Source organism: Astyanax mexicanus, chromosome 4 (assembly GCF_023375975.1).
Source record: "Astyanax mexicanus isolate ESR-SI-001 chromosome 4, AstMex3_surface, whole genome shotgun sequence".
In the NCBI taxonomy this organism is placed as follows: domain Eukaryota; kingdom Metazoa; phylum Chordata; class Actinopteri; order Characiformes; family Acestrorhamphidae; genus Astyanax; species Astyanax mexicanus.
The window spans coordinates 22,566,107-22,583,550 of NC_064411.1; the positions used below are offsets into that span (position 1 = coordinate 22,566,107).

General features: G+C 34.1%; 2 protein-coding genes and 1 long non-coding RNA gene across 8 annotated transcripts in view; 1 reads left to right on the plus strand and 2 right to left on the minus strand.

Annotated features, from left to right (window-relative positions):
- LOC125801117 (zinc finger protein 850-like) overlaps positions 1-17,444 on the minus strand; it is a 527,199-nt gene that overhangs the window by 291,404 nt on the left and 218,351 nt on the right. The window lies entirely within an intron of this gene.
- The window catches only part of LOC125801170 (zinc finger protein 585A-like), a 272,387-nt gene that overhangs the window by 64,610 nt on the left and 190,333 nt on the right, over positions 1-17,444 (plus strand). The window lies entirely within an intron of this gene.
- Positions 6,298-10,986, minus strand: LOC125801608 (uncharacterized). The gene is made up of 3 exons (XR_007438813.1): positions 10,869-10,986; positions 9,018-9,317; positions 6,298-6,590 (listed from the first exon to the last, which is right to left on the minus strand). It is a non-coding gene; the product is annotated as an uncharacterized LOC125801608 (long non-coding RNA).

A 17,444-nucleotide genomic window follows, 5' to 3' on the forward strand; every position in this document is an offset into this window, starting at 1 on the left:
TAGACTGGCTGTGTATGAAACGGTAGGCAGCTACCACAATCCCTCATGCCTGAGCTGTTCATATGTTAACACCCACTAAATGCTTAACCCTTTACAAGTATTAATATGAACTTTAGGAAAAAGAGTATAAACAGAATTGCCCTTTTTTCTATTGTGAGTTAAATGAAGTCACTGCTGCCTATTCTAATAAGCTAACCGTATGACTAGCTTGACGAGCTCTGGGGACATTTTTACATGGGATGTGTCTGAAAGATCTGTGGACAAAAAGACATTACTTAAATTAATGAAAAGTATTATTACAAATGTAACAAAATGACTTTCTGAGCTGAAAACAAAAAAAACAAAAAAAAAGAAAATATGTTTTATAAAATTTATTGAGATATCATATATATCCTATACCCAGTTTATAGACACATTTGGGACATACCGGGGTTGGACAATGAAATTGAAACACCTGTCTACAGTCACTCAGTGTTGGATCTTAGTTTTACATAAAAATAAATCTATGCCAGTTTTTACCCTGAGCTCTGGCTCGCTTCTTTTTTTCCCTCCTTTTTTCCTCCCTGTATCACAAACTCTTCTAGTTCCTCCCTTTACCCAAGTTTGATTTTAGGAAGTCTTTTACGTACACTCTAAAAAGAAACGTGTCAAAAATGACTCAGACTGTGTCGAATTTTAACACATTGTGCGAGTGTGCTCAGAGACGACACATGTTGTGTTGATTCTGACACATCCAGTGTGTAATCCAATTTTACACACTAAATGTGTCAGGCTAATGAACTCACAAATGTGTCATTTTTTACACAACTTGTGTTGATTATGCATAATCAAGATAATGTATCAAATATGTTAAAAAAAAGCATGAAACTAATTAATTCAATTCCATTTTTATTATCATGCCTATATATGGTTCAATTTTCTTTTGGAATTAGCAATGAATTAACATTCACGTGTTTGATTTTGAACTGTAACAAACATGACTGTTTTTACATTTAAAATGTTACAGTTTCGTTTGGTATAAGTAATAAATGAACTCGATGTTTTTTAGATATTTTAAATGTAAAAACATGCATGCTTGTAACTAATTCATTGTCTTTTGTGATAATGAACACCTAAAAACAAAAGTCCAAACAGTAAGGGGTGTATAAAACATAGCTCATATAAAATTAGTCACAATTGTTCACTGTTCTCACGTATTTTTAGAAAACCTGATGAATTTAACATTGAACATCAGTACAGAAATAAAATTCCCTTTTTATAAAAACAGAACTACAAAACGTGAGGCTAAACAATTTGGATCTTGGATTCAAGTACAGCTTGTCTGTGTTGTAAATGGCTAGTACATCAAGAGGCCTAACATCTGAAGCATCATCTAAGCTGATCATTTCATAGTCATTGGTTCGCTTGACATATGCATAAAAATGCTCATCAAAGTACTCAATTTAAAGAATGCAGATAAACATCAAAAAGGACTCAGCATCAGCCCGTGGTATGATGTGAATTATCTCACCAAACAAACATTCTCCACAGTGTTTGGTTTTAAGTGGCAGCACACTACCTGTTCTATATGTTAGGCCAAGTACAGTATGTGAAGTAACAAATAGTGCACGGTGGTACATGTTAACTGGTGATCTCTGTAAAGATGCTTAGTAAATGATTTGATGTTGTGGTAAGTCCTTGGACAACCATCCTGGCTGCAAATGAGAATGAAGTTCAGTCCCTTTGACAATGCATGTATTTCACGAAGATGCCAAATTAGCTTCTTTACTTCTGTGAATTGTGACTGTCGACATTCTGGACAAGTGTACATTATGCTGTGAATTGTGATGCTTTAACCTTCGAAATGAGCTTCAGTACCTTAGCTTTCCGGCTAGTTGAGAGAGGCATGTCATAGATGTGTTCAAAGAAGCAGAACATGGAGCTTAGCTGACATGGATAGGCCAGGTTACACACCCAGTAGAGCTTAAATAGCTTGTCCACAGCAGATGTCAGTCCTTCTTCAAGGGGAACAGTGATTCGGTCACTCTTTCCAATGATGACATGTTGCTTTGCGACAGCCCTTAGATTTCCAACACAGATTAGCTGGGGCTGGTGGGTCTGTGAAGGACAGACATCACAAAGAGAAGCAATGCTGCTTCCAGCCTAAAATGTAACCAAACAAAAGAAACCAAAATTTGAGTTTAATCAGTTGTTACTGCAAACACTTACTAAAAATACAAACGACCGATTTAACAGTTTCTAAATTTTATGTTACTCCAGTTAATAAGCATGTACACAATTACATACTTTCACACTTGATTAAACTAAATCAGCCACCTTCAATGTCCTTTATGATTTATTTGTTTACTAAAAAAGGCAAAATGTATCTTATAATAAAATTATTCTAGATAGACAGACAAATCGATAGATGGACTTACTGGAACAAAATCAACAAGGAATGTTAATGCAAACTTCACTCAACAGCGACTCATTGCGACTGGTGGCAGAAGATGTGTAAGGACTACAAGCATAGTGTAACACTTCTCATCTGAAAATGAGACACAGACACAAATAAAATAAGATTACACTGAGGCTGTAGCATTATATGTGAAATCTAATGAGAGTTATATTTGAAAATATATACCTTCATTCTGGTTTTCCATGTCCTTAAGAGATGCAAGATCACCTGTCTCCATGACGGCAATTGCCTTCAACTTGGGAATGATGGTAGCCTCCCATCTTCTTAAGAACAAATCTCCTTTTCCCTCAAACATTTTACCAAACTCTGTATCAAACTTTTAAGAAACAAAAAAATGAGACACTTTAATTTAGGTACATAATACCAGCTATAACACACAAATTGCCAAACTGAGTTCCAAACAGGCCACAGACCTTTTTTCACTTTTATCATAAATTAACTGACTGAGAAATTCATTTCACCTCCATGAGTGCACATGTTTTTCAGCTAAACAGTGTTATATAATAACCCTTAACAATATTATCAAGTTATTTACATTACACATGGCATAAAACTGACAGTGAGCCCTAATGAAAAAGCAAAATGTAATGTACCTACCGGAGTTGGCATATCCAAGAAGCGTGGGTATTCCTCAAAGATTTCAGACAGGGAGGGGGAATGTTTGGCTATCCATGATCTGCGCCAGGTGAAGGTTTTCTGCATTGCTGCTTTGATCGATGAAATGTTGTCTGTAGAAGGCATGAGCCTTTTCATCAAGTTGATCCACTCAGTTGTCCCACTACTATGGAGTGTTTACCGTTTTTGGATTTTTGGATCACCTCTGACATGGCTGCCTCGTGTATGAACATTGGACTGCCTTTCGACTCTGGTATGGTCTTTGCCTCCAGGTATCTGTTTGCTGGCGTTATTTACTCTTTGCTGTTTGACTTTTGTACACCCTGTGGGGTTTTAATAAACATCTTAACTGGATCCGCGAGTGTCTGTGTTCTGTACCCCACCATGACTTACTGAACACTGAAGGTGTTTTGTTTCTGTGTGTCTCCCTCTGCTGGTGAATCTGTATTTATTTGCAGTTCATGCTTCACCAGTTTTCACTATTTTACCTTTAATACGTTTCTAAAATTGTTCCATAATTTTTGGCAGATTGGTGAAGCTTTGTTCTTCATTTGTTTCTATAAAGGTGGAGTTTTATGATTTGTGTGTAAATCGCTGCTGTTGCAGCTGTTTTCATTAGTGCCGCTTATTTTTCCTTTACTCTTTCTTTTCTTAACCCCTTTTCTTAAACTCTTTTAAATATTAAAATGTGTTTTCTGTTTTAATAAGAATAAAAAAGGGTCTTTAGTATTTATAAATCATTACATTTACCTTTTAATAATTTTACACATTATCCCACTTTTATTGGAACTGGAGTTTTGCAAAGTAAAGCAGATTATAAGGAGAGTGCACAATATTGCATTCTAATATATAATATAATCAATTATTTAACATCATATGTAATTGTTTTTATTACACAGTTTTCTCCACTGCGGGCAATCCCTATAAATATTTTCTAAGAGAAATTACGTTAAAATGACTAGAATAAGAATGAATCACATCATTTTTTTAAACAATTTCTGTAGGGGTGAAATGCATAGATTATATATGTTTATAGCTACCAGTATTGCCAAAACACAAACTGTGAAATAAGAATTAATCTTTACTTTTAAAAAGTAACATGATTATCTGTCATTTGTTCACATAATTACTGTCATTTTGTGGGTATATCATTATAAAATACAGTTTATAGCTTATAACAAAATATGCACAAAAAACAGTAAGGGAGGTGAGTAATAGAGATGCAAGAAAATATTTGCAAATTAAGGATTATTTTCTGGCAACCCTGACAGACATTTCCTTTCTGTCTAAAAACAAAAAGAACTGTTATGTTTTATGATTTTAAACTATACTGTACAGAACCTGGGAGGCGCAATGGATAAAGAAAATAAAATAAAACACAGAAACCAAACTAAAACACAGTGCATAACCTCCGCGAAGCAGCAGAGGAGTTAAAGGATCGGCTACAGAGAAGCCAACACAGCAAAATCTGCACACTGTATTATATAACTGTAACACTACAGCATTAATAATCAGCAGGTTATAAATGTAGATAATTGATGGTAATCACAGCAGCCCTGTAACAGATCATGAGCAGAAAATGCTCTTTTCCCTTCCTAAACTGGCAGCCCAAGTAATTCATCTAATTTTCCCTTAAAATACTATGACTTTAATCTCAAAGTAAACGGTTCAATTTTTTTTTAAAGTGACTCTAAATGCCATTATAGCATATATAAACAGCACTGCAGACGTGTGTTTATTCTGCTTTTGTGCACATGAGATAAACAAAAATTGTGCACATAAAAATCATTCACTCAAAATAAGAAATCGTTCACTCAAATTAAAAACAATCATTCACTCCAAAAAATCACTTAAAATAAAGAAATCGTTCACTCAAATAAAAAAATCGTTCACTCAAAATAAATTGTTCACTCAAATAAAAAAAATCGTTCACTCTAAATAATGAAATCTTTTGCTCAAATGAAAAACAATAATTCGCTCAAATAAAAAAAATCATTCACTTAAAATAAAAAAATCGTTCACTCAAATTAAAAACAATAATTCGCTCAAATAAAAAAAATCATTCATTAAAATAAAGAAATCGTTAAATCAAATTAAAAACAATAATTCGCTCAAATAAAAAAAAATCATTTGCTCCAAATAGAGAAATCGTTCGCTAAAATAAAAAAATAGTTCACTCAAAATAAAGAAATCGTTTACTCAAATTAAAAACAATAATTCACTCAAATAAAAAAAATCGCTCTAAATAAAAAAAAATCATTCGTTAAAATAAGAAATCATTCGCTCTAAATAAAGAAATAATTCGCTAAAATAAAAAAAATCATTTGCTTACAATAAAGAAATTGTTTGCTCAAATAAAATAAAATAATTCGCTCTAAATAATGAAATTTTTTGCTCAAATAAAAGTGATTCGCTCAAAATAAAGAAATTGTGCGCTCAAATTAAAAAAATCATTTCGCTCTAAATAAAGAAATCATTTGCTGAAATAAAAAAAATTATTCGCTCTTAATAAAGAAATAATTCGCTCAAATAAAAAAAAATAATTTGCTCTAAATAGAGAAATTGTTCGCTAAAATAAAAAAATCGTTCACTCAAAATAAAGAAATCGTTCACTCAAATTAAAAACAATAATTCACTCATAAAAAAAATCATTCGCTCTAAATAAAAAAGTTATTCATTAAAATAAATTGTTCGGTCAAATAAAAAAAAATAATTCGCTCAAAATGAAGAAATTGTTAGCTCAAATAAAGAAAATCATTTGCTTTAAATAAAGAAATCAGTTGCTGAAATAAAAAAAATTATTTGCTCTAAATAAAGAAATCTTTCCCTCAAATAAAAAAATCATTCATTCAAAATAAAGAAATCATTCACTTGAATTTAAAAATTCATCCTCTAGAAATAAGGAAATCGTTCGCTTAAAAAAAAAAAATCGTTCACTCAAATTAAAAACAATAATTCACTCAAATAAAAAAAATCATTCGCTCTAAATAAAAAATCATTCATTAAAATAAAGAAATAATTCGCTCAAATAAAAAAAATATTCACTCAAAATAAAGAAATCGTTTGCTCAAATAAAAAAAGAATTTGCTCTAAATAAAGAAATTATTCGCTCAAATGAAAAAAAAAATCCCTCTAAATAAAGAAATTATTCGCTAAAATAAAAAAAATAATTTTCTCTAAATAATGAAATCTTTTGCTCAAATAAAAAAAATCATTCGCTCTAAATAAAGAAATCTTTCACTTGAATTAAAGAAATTGTGAACACAATCGTTTCAGTCAAATTTGAATCTATAAAACCGCTGCTATCATGTGATAAATTAAAGAGAGGAGTGTTTAAACTGATTTTTTACTCCAGACCATAATAACAGAACTATGATCAGAATAATAATCACTGAAAATTAATGAGTTTTGGATGATTTGTTGCGTCTCTCTCGGATGTGATTGGTGATCAGAATGATGGAATACAGTCCAGTCTTCACTAAACACACAGATCCACCAGCAGGGGGCGACACTGCATCTGAAACACACAGAATAATCCCAGTGTTTATCTTCACTTCCTGCAGATGAACTCAGGAGGGCTATAAGAGAGCTGACTGTTGTTTTATGATCTGAAATATTTTAGGAGTAACAAACATGCAAAAAAAAAAAAAAAAAAACATTTTTCACGTGTGTGTGCGTGCGTGTGTGTGTACCTATATCAGCACAGAGGTGTGTAAACGTTTTATTCTCCTGCTTCCAGCTGGCTGAGTTGCTATGGTTACAGATGATGATGCTGTCCCAGACTGACAGGGAAAGGGCGACGCCTCCAGGTGATGTCACTTCCTTCTCCTCACAGGTTTTTTTTTTTTATAACAGGTGGAGTTGATTGAGAGGTCGTGACCTCTGCAGGTGAGGGTGATGTCACAGGGGTCAGCTCTGTTATAGCTTAGCATTGTGACAGCAGATAGTGTTGATGTTTACTCAGTATCCTGATGCTAAAGCTAAAGTAGCTGTAGCTGCTTTTGGTCAGAATCGCTCTCTATTACAGAAATGCAGCTTTTTACAAGTGCTGTTTAAAACCTGAACAGTACATTTATGTTTATTTATACAGTGGCTTTCAAAAGTATTCATACCCCTTGAACTTTTTCATATTTTGACGCACTACAACCACAAACGTAAAAAATATTTAATGTAAATTTAATGTGAAAGATCAACACAAAAGTGGTATTCAATTGTCAAGTGGAAAGAAACTCTTTTAGGGCATGTCTCCACCAGCTTTGCGCATCTAGTGACTGAAATTTCCGCCCATCCTTCTTGGCAAAACAGCTCAAGCTCAGTCAGATTAAAAGGAGAGTGTGTGTGGACAGCAGTTTTCAGATCTTGCCACAAGTTCTAGATTGGGTTTGACTGTGCCATTCTAACACATGAATATTCTCTGATCTAAACTGTAGAAAAGCAGCACCAGAGCATAATGCTGCCACCACCATGTTTCACAGTGGGGATGGTGTGTTCATCAGAGTGATGTGCAGTGTTAATTCTCTGCCACACATAGCGTTTTTGCATTTGGCCAAAAATTCAACTTTGGTCTCATGTGATCAAAGCACCTTGTTCCACCTAAGCTGTGGATCTCAGCATTTCATCCAGAGTTACCATGGGCCTGTGTTTTCTTTGGACTTTATGATGCTGTTTACTCCCCAATATTCTCTTAACCATCCTCTGAGGCCATCTTGGAGCAGTTGTATTTGTACTGAGATTAGATTATTAGCAGTCATCAGGCAACTTCTGAATGCAATTGGTTGAACTCAAAGAAAACTTTTGCACACCACACTTTTTTTAGTTTTTTATTTGTAAAACTAAAAAAAAACAAATTCCCCTTTCACAATTGTAAATCACTTTGTGTTGGTCTTTCACATTCAATTCCAATGAAATATATTTATGCTTGTGGTTGTAATGTGACAAAATATGGAAAAGTTCAAGGGGTATGAAAACTTTTTCAAGTCACTGTAGTTCACTATTAAACACACATAATGCATCTTGCAGAATGTAGTGTACAGATGATGTACGCTAGAATTTCCAGTTTTCACGTCTGGTGTTGTAGGCGCTCCCTGTCCTTCCACACTTAGCTCCAACGGAGGTTCTCAGTGAAACAACTACAACACCCAGAATGCACCACACACTGACATCACACACGCTGCTGATCACGTGACACCTCACCTGCCCCGGCCAGGAAGTCCTGAATACTGATTACCTGAATAAGGTCTGCTCGCACACACACACACACACACACACACCGCGTATTGCCTGGTTTCGCCCACATTACAAAGCGTTTATCTCTGTTACAGTTTTCTCGTGTATGACCTTGCTTTTGTTTTCTCGACTCTGATTTTTGCCTTGCCTACTCTGTTGATTATTGTGTATTACCTGGAATGCTTATCGTTTACGTTTTTTGGATCACCTCTGATACTGCCTGCTTCGTGTATGAACTCTGGACTGTGTATTGTTTCTGAATGTGGATCTTCTCTGATACTGCCTGCCTCGTGTATGACCATTGGACTGCCTCTCTACCCGGTAATGGTCTTTTCCTCCTGGTATCTGCTTAACAGTATTATCTACCAACTGCTACTGTTTTGTTTTGTACCCTGTGGGTTTTTAATAAAATCCTTAACTGGTTCCGCGAGTGTCTGTATTCTGTACCCCACCATGACACCAGTATATATCATAAAGCAGTGTGGTGGTGTTTTTTCAGACAATACAGAAACAGAGATGGTTTGTTTAGTCGTTTCCTCCTCAGTTTTATATCTGTAGTAAATTGTGAATAGTGAAAGAGTTAATTAGTGAACCAATAACTATTAACTTTTATCTGTTTTAATATAGATATAGTGTTGTATTAAAGAGTACCTTTGTTTTCTGTAGTATATTAAAATATGTTAAAATAAAACATGTCTGATGTGCTGGAATGACTTACCTAAAACAGAGAGTCGATGCGCACATAATGTAGTTGTCTTTTCTGTATTGGATGCTTTTACTTCATACAGTCCATTATCAGTCTTCTGTGGATTCTTCAGGGTCAGGCTGCAGGTTTCCTCAATAAACTCCACTCTGTCTTTATAAGGGGGGGAGGGCTTAATATCTTTATATTGTTTATAATATTTTAGAACAGGAACAGATCCACTAAACACCCAGAAAAACTCATCAAACTCTGATACAGATCCATTTATCTCCAGCTGAACAGAATCACCAACCACTCTGAACACGTCACTGGATCCTGCAGAGAGAAAAGAATATGTTGAACATGTTGCTGTAGAACAGATTTGTAATGACTTAAAACTTTACAACATGTTATTAATTACTATACAATAAGTGTATGTACGTTTATTACAATTATATCATGTTATTTCTGTATTGGAGCTGTAAGAATGTGTAAATATTTAATGATTAATGTGTTAAACCGTTATATATATATATACTGTAATCTATGCACTCACTGTTATAATCAATGTATCTGTAGTTACATTTTGGTGCCAGAATCTTAATTAATTTTAATTTGGGTGGAAATGATCAGAATTGTTGATCAGAGAGACTGCTTCTGGATCCTTATCCTGGTCTTGTGTGACACTGTCAGATTTTATGTGGTTCGGTTTTCTGGATGTTGTGTTGAGCATCAGTGAGAACGAAGGGTCTTCTTGGTTTATTTTAGTATATTTTAAGGGATATAATTTCATATGTTTTTATAGAGTGTTTAATCTTTTATGGCAGTTAAGAACTGAGGACTGCATGTGTACCAATGATCTGGAGATGATTTGTAAAGAAGAATGGTCCAAAATACCTTCAAACAGAAGCCAGACTCTTACTGGAAGTTCATATATACATATATATACTCTGTGATGTGACAATAAATAGGATTTGATTTGATATTTGATGTGATCATCAAATGTGTGCATCAGTGCTGTTGCGTTATTCTGCCTCAAGGTGGCACCAGTGCATCAGTTCAGGTATTTTAATGTTGGGTGGATTATAGACGTGGAAGCTACCAGTGGTGAAATCAAAGTTTATCAATCTATTAAAGGGGACATGAAACATTTCAGTTTGTACAAGTTTTCTAAGGGATTAAATATAATGGAATTTAAATAATAGTGATAGTAATGGAATGAAAATATAATGGGGGGGATTTTTTTTATATAAAATGTTTACACACTAAATTATAATATATTTATGTTTGTTACGTTTGAGCTAGGGCGCCGCCATGTTGCCTGTGCAGCGCTGGTGACGTCACGATGTTGGTTGGTTTAAGAGCCCAGGTACAGAGCTAGCGTAAAAGAGCTTGTTGTTTGTGGAGATTATGGATGAAGATGAAGCTGAACTAGGCTAATGTGGAGCATTTACTCATAGATCTTTCCTGTATAAACCTGAGCAGAACTTTTCAGATGCTTTTCTGAGAGAGAGACGTTTTTGGAGTGTCTATTCTCTCTCTACGTGGAGCCGTGCAGAACCCTGCAGCGCGACCACAGCAGGTACTGCCATCCAGTTAACCAGCTAGTTTATATACATTTAGCTATTTAACATGTAAAGTCCAGAGTTCATTAAGACTGAATAAAACGTACATGATTTAAGTGGATATTAAAACACACAGGTGCTGTTTGGTTGATAAACCGTTCAGTTTAGAAGTTAGAAAGCTTACTGGGTACTTAGCTTTATCTAGTTAGCGTTAGCTAGTTAACTAGCGTTGGCTAGCTATGGTAAGATAGCTAGATAAGTAGCTAACGCTAGCTATGTTATCTTTTAATTGTCAGTTTATCTAGACTTTCGGTAACGGTACCTCTCGCTGCTCTGCTGGGTGAGCGCGGTGTTGGGCTGGTTCCGTGCGGCTCACAGCTGCTGCTCTCATAGTAACCTTACCCTCAGTCGGACGGTCTGTACATCCCAGCTGATCAGAGGAAAAAAAAAACCGAGGAAAAAAGCCTTATTATTATTATATAATAATAATAATAATAATAATTATTATTCCAAGTACTAATGTTTCTCGGAGAGAGTTTGGCTTCTTATGGATTATAATCTGCCTTGTAAAATCTAAAAAATGGAAACAAAAAGCACGATGACTGTGGATTATCTACTGGTATCAAATGGAAGAGGTTTTTAAAATGTATTTGTTAAACTAAAGACTTAAAATTAGGGACTTTATTAAACTTGTATTACTGTGTACTTTTACAGTACTTGGGAAAATGTGAATATACTGCTGCGAATTGTAAATATTTAACTAAACCAGTAAAATAATTACACAGAATATATTTGAAATATATTATATACATATCAGATGACAATGTTTGGCAATCACACTAATATTGTATTCAAAGAAGGAGCCTTACTTTTGATACAGAAAGTAAGAGCAGTTATAATTTATAATAAGTAAACAATAAAATGTGTAGTGTGTAAGTTATTGTACATTTTTATATCAATAATTCAGACTTTAGTTCAGTTAAAAACCCTATTAGACCATTAGACAACCATATGTGACCCTCATAATCCAAATTCATGTAAACAAATAAAACATTACAAAACAGGTAAACAGATTTGTATTCTCACTCATTCATAAATCACTGCAGTGCCTGTGTTCCACCAGCAGATGGCCTCCAAGCTCCACCAAAAAACATCTCCTCTAGAAATCTGATCAGGAGCAGATAATGGAAGCTGCTGAATAAAATCATCTCAACAAACAAACAAAAAAGTTAATGTAAGAATTTACTGTATCTGGACCTGTAATATACGCACTTGTTTGAACACACCACACAAAGCTGACAAAACAACAAGTCACAAGATTATTACACACAAAAAAATAAGTATTACATAGAAAACTATTACATTAAAAATCCACACAAATTATATATAATATTGTATTATATACAAATATTTATTATTAATAAAGTAAATCAAACAATTGCGTTAAGAAAATTAAAAACACCTTACTTCCTGCCTTAGACGAACACTAAAACTTTATTCTTACAAAAAAAACCTGTCATAAAACATTATTTTAGTATCGCTAACCATGTTGTAAATCAGTGCGTAAGAAGCTGTGTTGGGTGCGCACCGCATTTCCGCAGCGTGAGGCTATTTTTCTAGATTTTTTATCTTGTACACTACTTAGGGAGCCTAATGAAGAAACACCATGTCTCCTATAGGCATTAAACATACATTATTACACACATTATCAGCCACCAATATCAGGTTAAGAGCTGTTATTATTAAAATAAAAGCTTAAGTGAATATATTTTCCAGTTAATATAGAGTATTTTAATCTGAATGTAAAATAGGGGACCCTTCTAATTCAGCAGGTCTTGTCTCTGGGGGGCAGCGAAGTAAACAAAACTTTAATTTCCTGAAAAAACATTTTCTTTCAAAGTCAAACGAGCGCTGGACTTTAATCTACACAGATTTCTCTCCTTAAAACTGATTATTTGGGTGAGTAAAGCTCTTACATTTATTTACAGTAAGCTTACATTTCCACAGTTTTGACTGAAATGGCTGAAAATAGAGGCCGCTACGCTAGCTAGCTAGCGCTTAGCTACCTAGTTACAAGCCATAGCAACCGCTCACATAGCCAAGTTCTAACACCACTGTGGCTAAATACACTAATTACAATATAAAAGACATACACAGCGGACAGTATGAACACCTACCTGCTGTTTTACTGCTGTTTTTAGCCTCTTTAATTCTACATGCTAATCACTAAATTAGCTTCAGTCACCTAGCTTAGCTAGCTAGCTCAGAGCAGGTAGAAAACAAGCTGCCACTCTAACTTACCTGTGTCTGGTAAACTGTGTTGTGTAGTAAAACTAATATATTATATTATATTAACTATATATATATGTAGTAGCAAGGAACAAATTTTTGACAAAAAAAAAGTTTTAATTATCTGGATCCTAGTTTTATAATTTGCAATTTTCCACTGATTTAAGTTCCAGTTAATTTCAGCACATTTATCTGTTGTTATAAAGTCCTATAATTTTTTATTTTATTTTAAATGCTAAGTTCAAAAATAGAGGATCATTTTATCCCATCCAGATGTCTTCTGTTTTATCCAAATTGAATTTTGTTCCTGCTATGTCTTCATAAATTCTATAATCCTGAGCTCTTTCTGATTTCTTACGATTACTGTGATGTCGTCATCAGCAAAGTCTGTAAGTTTAAAAGATTCTTTACCTAAGATATCAATTCCTTTAATTCTGGTATCATTTTTAATTTTATTTAAAGAGGACTAACTGCTAACACACACATAATACTGCACTTAAAGAGCAGCCTTGTTTGAGTCCTCTATGTGTCTCAAATTCCTTTAAAATACCCTTTAGCATTAATTTAATATAATAACTTGATCTTATGAAGGAAATTTGGTGGAAAACCATAGTGCTCCAAATCATTCCATAAATATTCCCTGGACACATAGTCAAAAGCCTTTTTCTGATCTTAAGTAATTATCTAAAATTCCTTATCATTATTTAAATTCATTCGTTTATTATAAATCAAGGTAATCACAGACTTATAGAACAAGTCATTCATTTTTCCATCTCTAATGCCTTTATTAAAATAATTTTGTAATAAACTATAATAATGTCTTATAACATTTCGGAGGTTAACCGTCTGGTCCTGGAGTTTTCCCATCATGTAAATCCTTATTTACTTCAACAATTTCTTCCTTTGTAATTGGTTGATATTGACGAGAGGTCCTCTGCTTGTAATTTTGGACAGTCTGATAAAAATTGTGATTTTTTTTTTTGTTTCCTTTATAATTTTCTGCTTTTCTTTTTTTTTTTTCTATTACATTCACATGCTCATCTCTAATCCCTTTAATCATTTTCATTTCTCTTGTCATTTACCCGTTTAATAACATTTCCTGTGTTTCCTGAGTAACTATTATCCATACCTGCTTAAAGTGGTAAATTTAAAAATGTTTGTTTATTTTAGACAATCCTGACTTTAATTTTAAAAGATTATCTTAATCTTCTATAGTTTTATCTCTTTTGCTTTGAATTTCCACATATTCTGCTGTAAGTTTACTGTAATATTCATTTTGTTCACTATTTAATTTTTCACATTTATGTACCAGAAACATTTTAATCTGACTTTTTAAAGTATCCCATAATTTTGCATTAGAATGGGTTTAAACTTCCACGTCTTTAGTTTTTCTAATTTTTAGTAATATTTTTCGGCACTGTGTGTTTCCCTTCCAGAACCCCCGTTGTTCTCTGATTCCCACATTTAAGTTTACATGAGTTCAGTTCTATAATTTAGGACCTTTATATCTTTAGTAACATATATTCTATCAATGCGTGTTTTAACTCGAGAATCAAAACGAGGAAAGTCTTTCTCAAGAGGAAAAAGTTCTCTAAAGGAATCTTTTAGCCCATGTTATACATACTTATCCCAGTAATTTCCCTTTTCTGTAATATTAACTGTATTATCTGCAGTCACCACATAATACTACAGAGAAAACCTACAGACAGAATTTGATACAATTTTTAGAAATTCTATTTTTATTTTCTAAAAGACTTTGATGTCCAATATGTGGTGTCAGAAAAGTTTTGGGTATATTTTTACATTTTGGATAAGGTAATTAAAAATCAATGCATACTGTCGTGCGTTATTTCACGGCTCTTCTAGGCCTCCCAGAAAGGGAAGCCTGGGCTAGCTAAAATGAGCTCTAAAACTTATCTAATCATGCATCACTACAAAAGTTCTAAGTTCAAAAGAAAGAAGGTAAAAACAGACGAGTGCCTCAAGTTTAAAGAAAGGAGAAGACGAGCCGTTCCGAAGTTCTAAGTTGATCTTTTATTGTTCTTGAAGTCAGCCAGGAAGCTTCAGTCTTCTGAAAACACAGAGGAATACACACACTTTTATACAGTATTTGGTTGAACAAAGGTGGGGGCTTTTAGCTCCACTTTTCCTTCTCCTGCCCAGCTTTCCCGTGGGAGCTTGGGCCTCTTGAGACACCTGGTATGACTCAGCATATTTCTTATCTGTCTCCCCCTCACAGCCGTACCCAGTGCAGACTGGGCCTTACTTGAGGAAGAGCAGACAGAGTTTTAACTGAACTCAATGAACTCGTTCATATATGGCCAAATGTACTAATATATGAGTAATATAACATATATTGATCCCTAATATCCTAATTTAGGGCCCCACATTCCCCCCTTCCGTGGGATTTAATCCCACGGATCAACGATGGTATGATTAAGTTATTTGCTGTTATCTAGTAAATAATGATCAAGTTTTGAACTAAGTTTTAACATTTTTAAGGTGCAGGTTCCGTGCTATTTATAAGTCCCAAGCCCATATCAAGCCATGCTGATCCGACATGATTTGCATGCATAAATGCGAGCAAATATGACAGAGTAGTAGGAAATACATGATTATACATAGCATCTATAACACCAAAACAGATGAATAAATGATGGTGTAACTACAAAAGGTATGAAGACTCACATATACAAATGGATTACATATGATATATAAATTGAATAGCATATATGGTTTAAGTTCCATATTAATATATTGTCCACTAGGAGGGTCAGACAGGTCCAAAGGAATTTACACATCTCAAGTATTGAGATGGCCATTTATTACAACTTTTTGGTATAAGTATCTTACTTTGCCCCACATTCCCCACCTCAGTTGGAAACTGGCGACTAATCGAGCATAGAGCGGCACGTCAAACATGGCACCTGGCAAAGCTACCCGACGTGACCCCACATGCAGCAGCACACCCCAAGAACCAAGGGTTAGGCAAACCACCCCGGAACAAAGTCAAGGAAGGGCTACCCCCCCTTTAGAACCAAAGGCGCTTTGCCGATGCGAGAGTGACAACGTCATTTGGTGGCTTCCTGGAAAAACTACCACTAGGTCCCTTATGGGAGTGTGTAGTGTTACCAAGACAATGCACATTCAAGAGGCTCCTCTTCACGCCTCATCAGAGGATGTTGGGAACGCGAGCAGAGAAAAGTAAAGGCCAGAAATTAAGCCTGTCCCCCCTTTCGCACAATACACATATGCAACGTGGAAACATTTCACCAAACAGTGAAAGGCACTCTTGAAAAAAAAATTAAAGAAAACACACAACCAATTAAAATGGAGCATTGGGACAAAAATGAATAAAAGGGTGCATGAGTAGATAATCCATAGAGTTGGAGAAGTAAGGCAAGGATCAAGAAACGAGTACAAAGTTAAAATCCAGAAAACAGGAAGTAGCAAAAAAAGGTAAAACGATGGTCTTCCGCCTTTTGTGACTTTACGCCACGTAGAAAGGCACGGTGCAGGTCAAGGGAGAGGTTACTAGCACTTCACCCTGACCCGTAGTCTCCAGGGAAAGGGTCGAAGGACATAAAATGACAAGTCAGTCCGACATTAGAAGAATAAGGAAACGTGAATCACAGCGCATTGGACAGTAAGACCAGAAATATTTTGCTTAACCAAAATTTGTAACACAAGGCACAATAAAACAAACATCAAAATAAAATAAAATACGAAAGAATCATACCCAATGTCATTAACATAGCGTTCTATTGACCAGAAAATAACCAGGAAAAACAAAGAAATTGAGCAGCCTGTGAGTTTTGTACATAAATATATATATGTCAAATATATATAGATGAATTACAGAAGAATATGTAAAAACTTTGATGAGATTGTGTACAAAGTGCTGTTTCATATGAACTTACAGAGCATTAATGGGGGTTAACATTTAATTTCTTATAATTTACAATCAAAACCAGAAAAAGCTTATATGAAGTGACTGACCCAATCACATTTCACAAAGTTAGATCTGTAATACAAAGAAACAAATTAAGTAATTTATTTATCAATCATGTATTGATAATCCACCCCTAACAAAAACATTCTGTCCCAAAAATGAATGTTATATGGTGCCATGCCATATCACATTTTTATTAATTAAGTAATTATTATATTTGTTATTATTTTTAAATCAGCAGTTGTCCTTTTAACTCATGTTTATAGCATATTATTCACAAATTTAATACTTGTATAGCATTCGCTCATCTAACACAGTTGCAGTTCACTATAGTACACCTGAACATTCAGTTTCAGCACAAAATAGTCCAATAGTAGAGTCATATATCATAAACACATAATAGTAGTCATATATCATAAACACATAATAGTAGTCATATATCATAAACACATAATAGTAGTCATATATCATAAACACATGAGTCTTCAGTTTGTGTTTTAAGTAGAAACCAAAATGTGTCACAATATTTACTAGCCCACTGTTTATAATTATACATCAACAGCTTTCAGATCCACCATCGTTTGGCTTATTTTCATGTCAATAATATTCATTCAAAAAAAAAAAAAAAATGCAATGATTTACTAAAAAGGAGAAAAA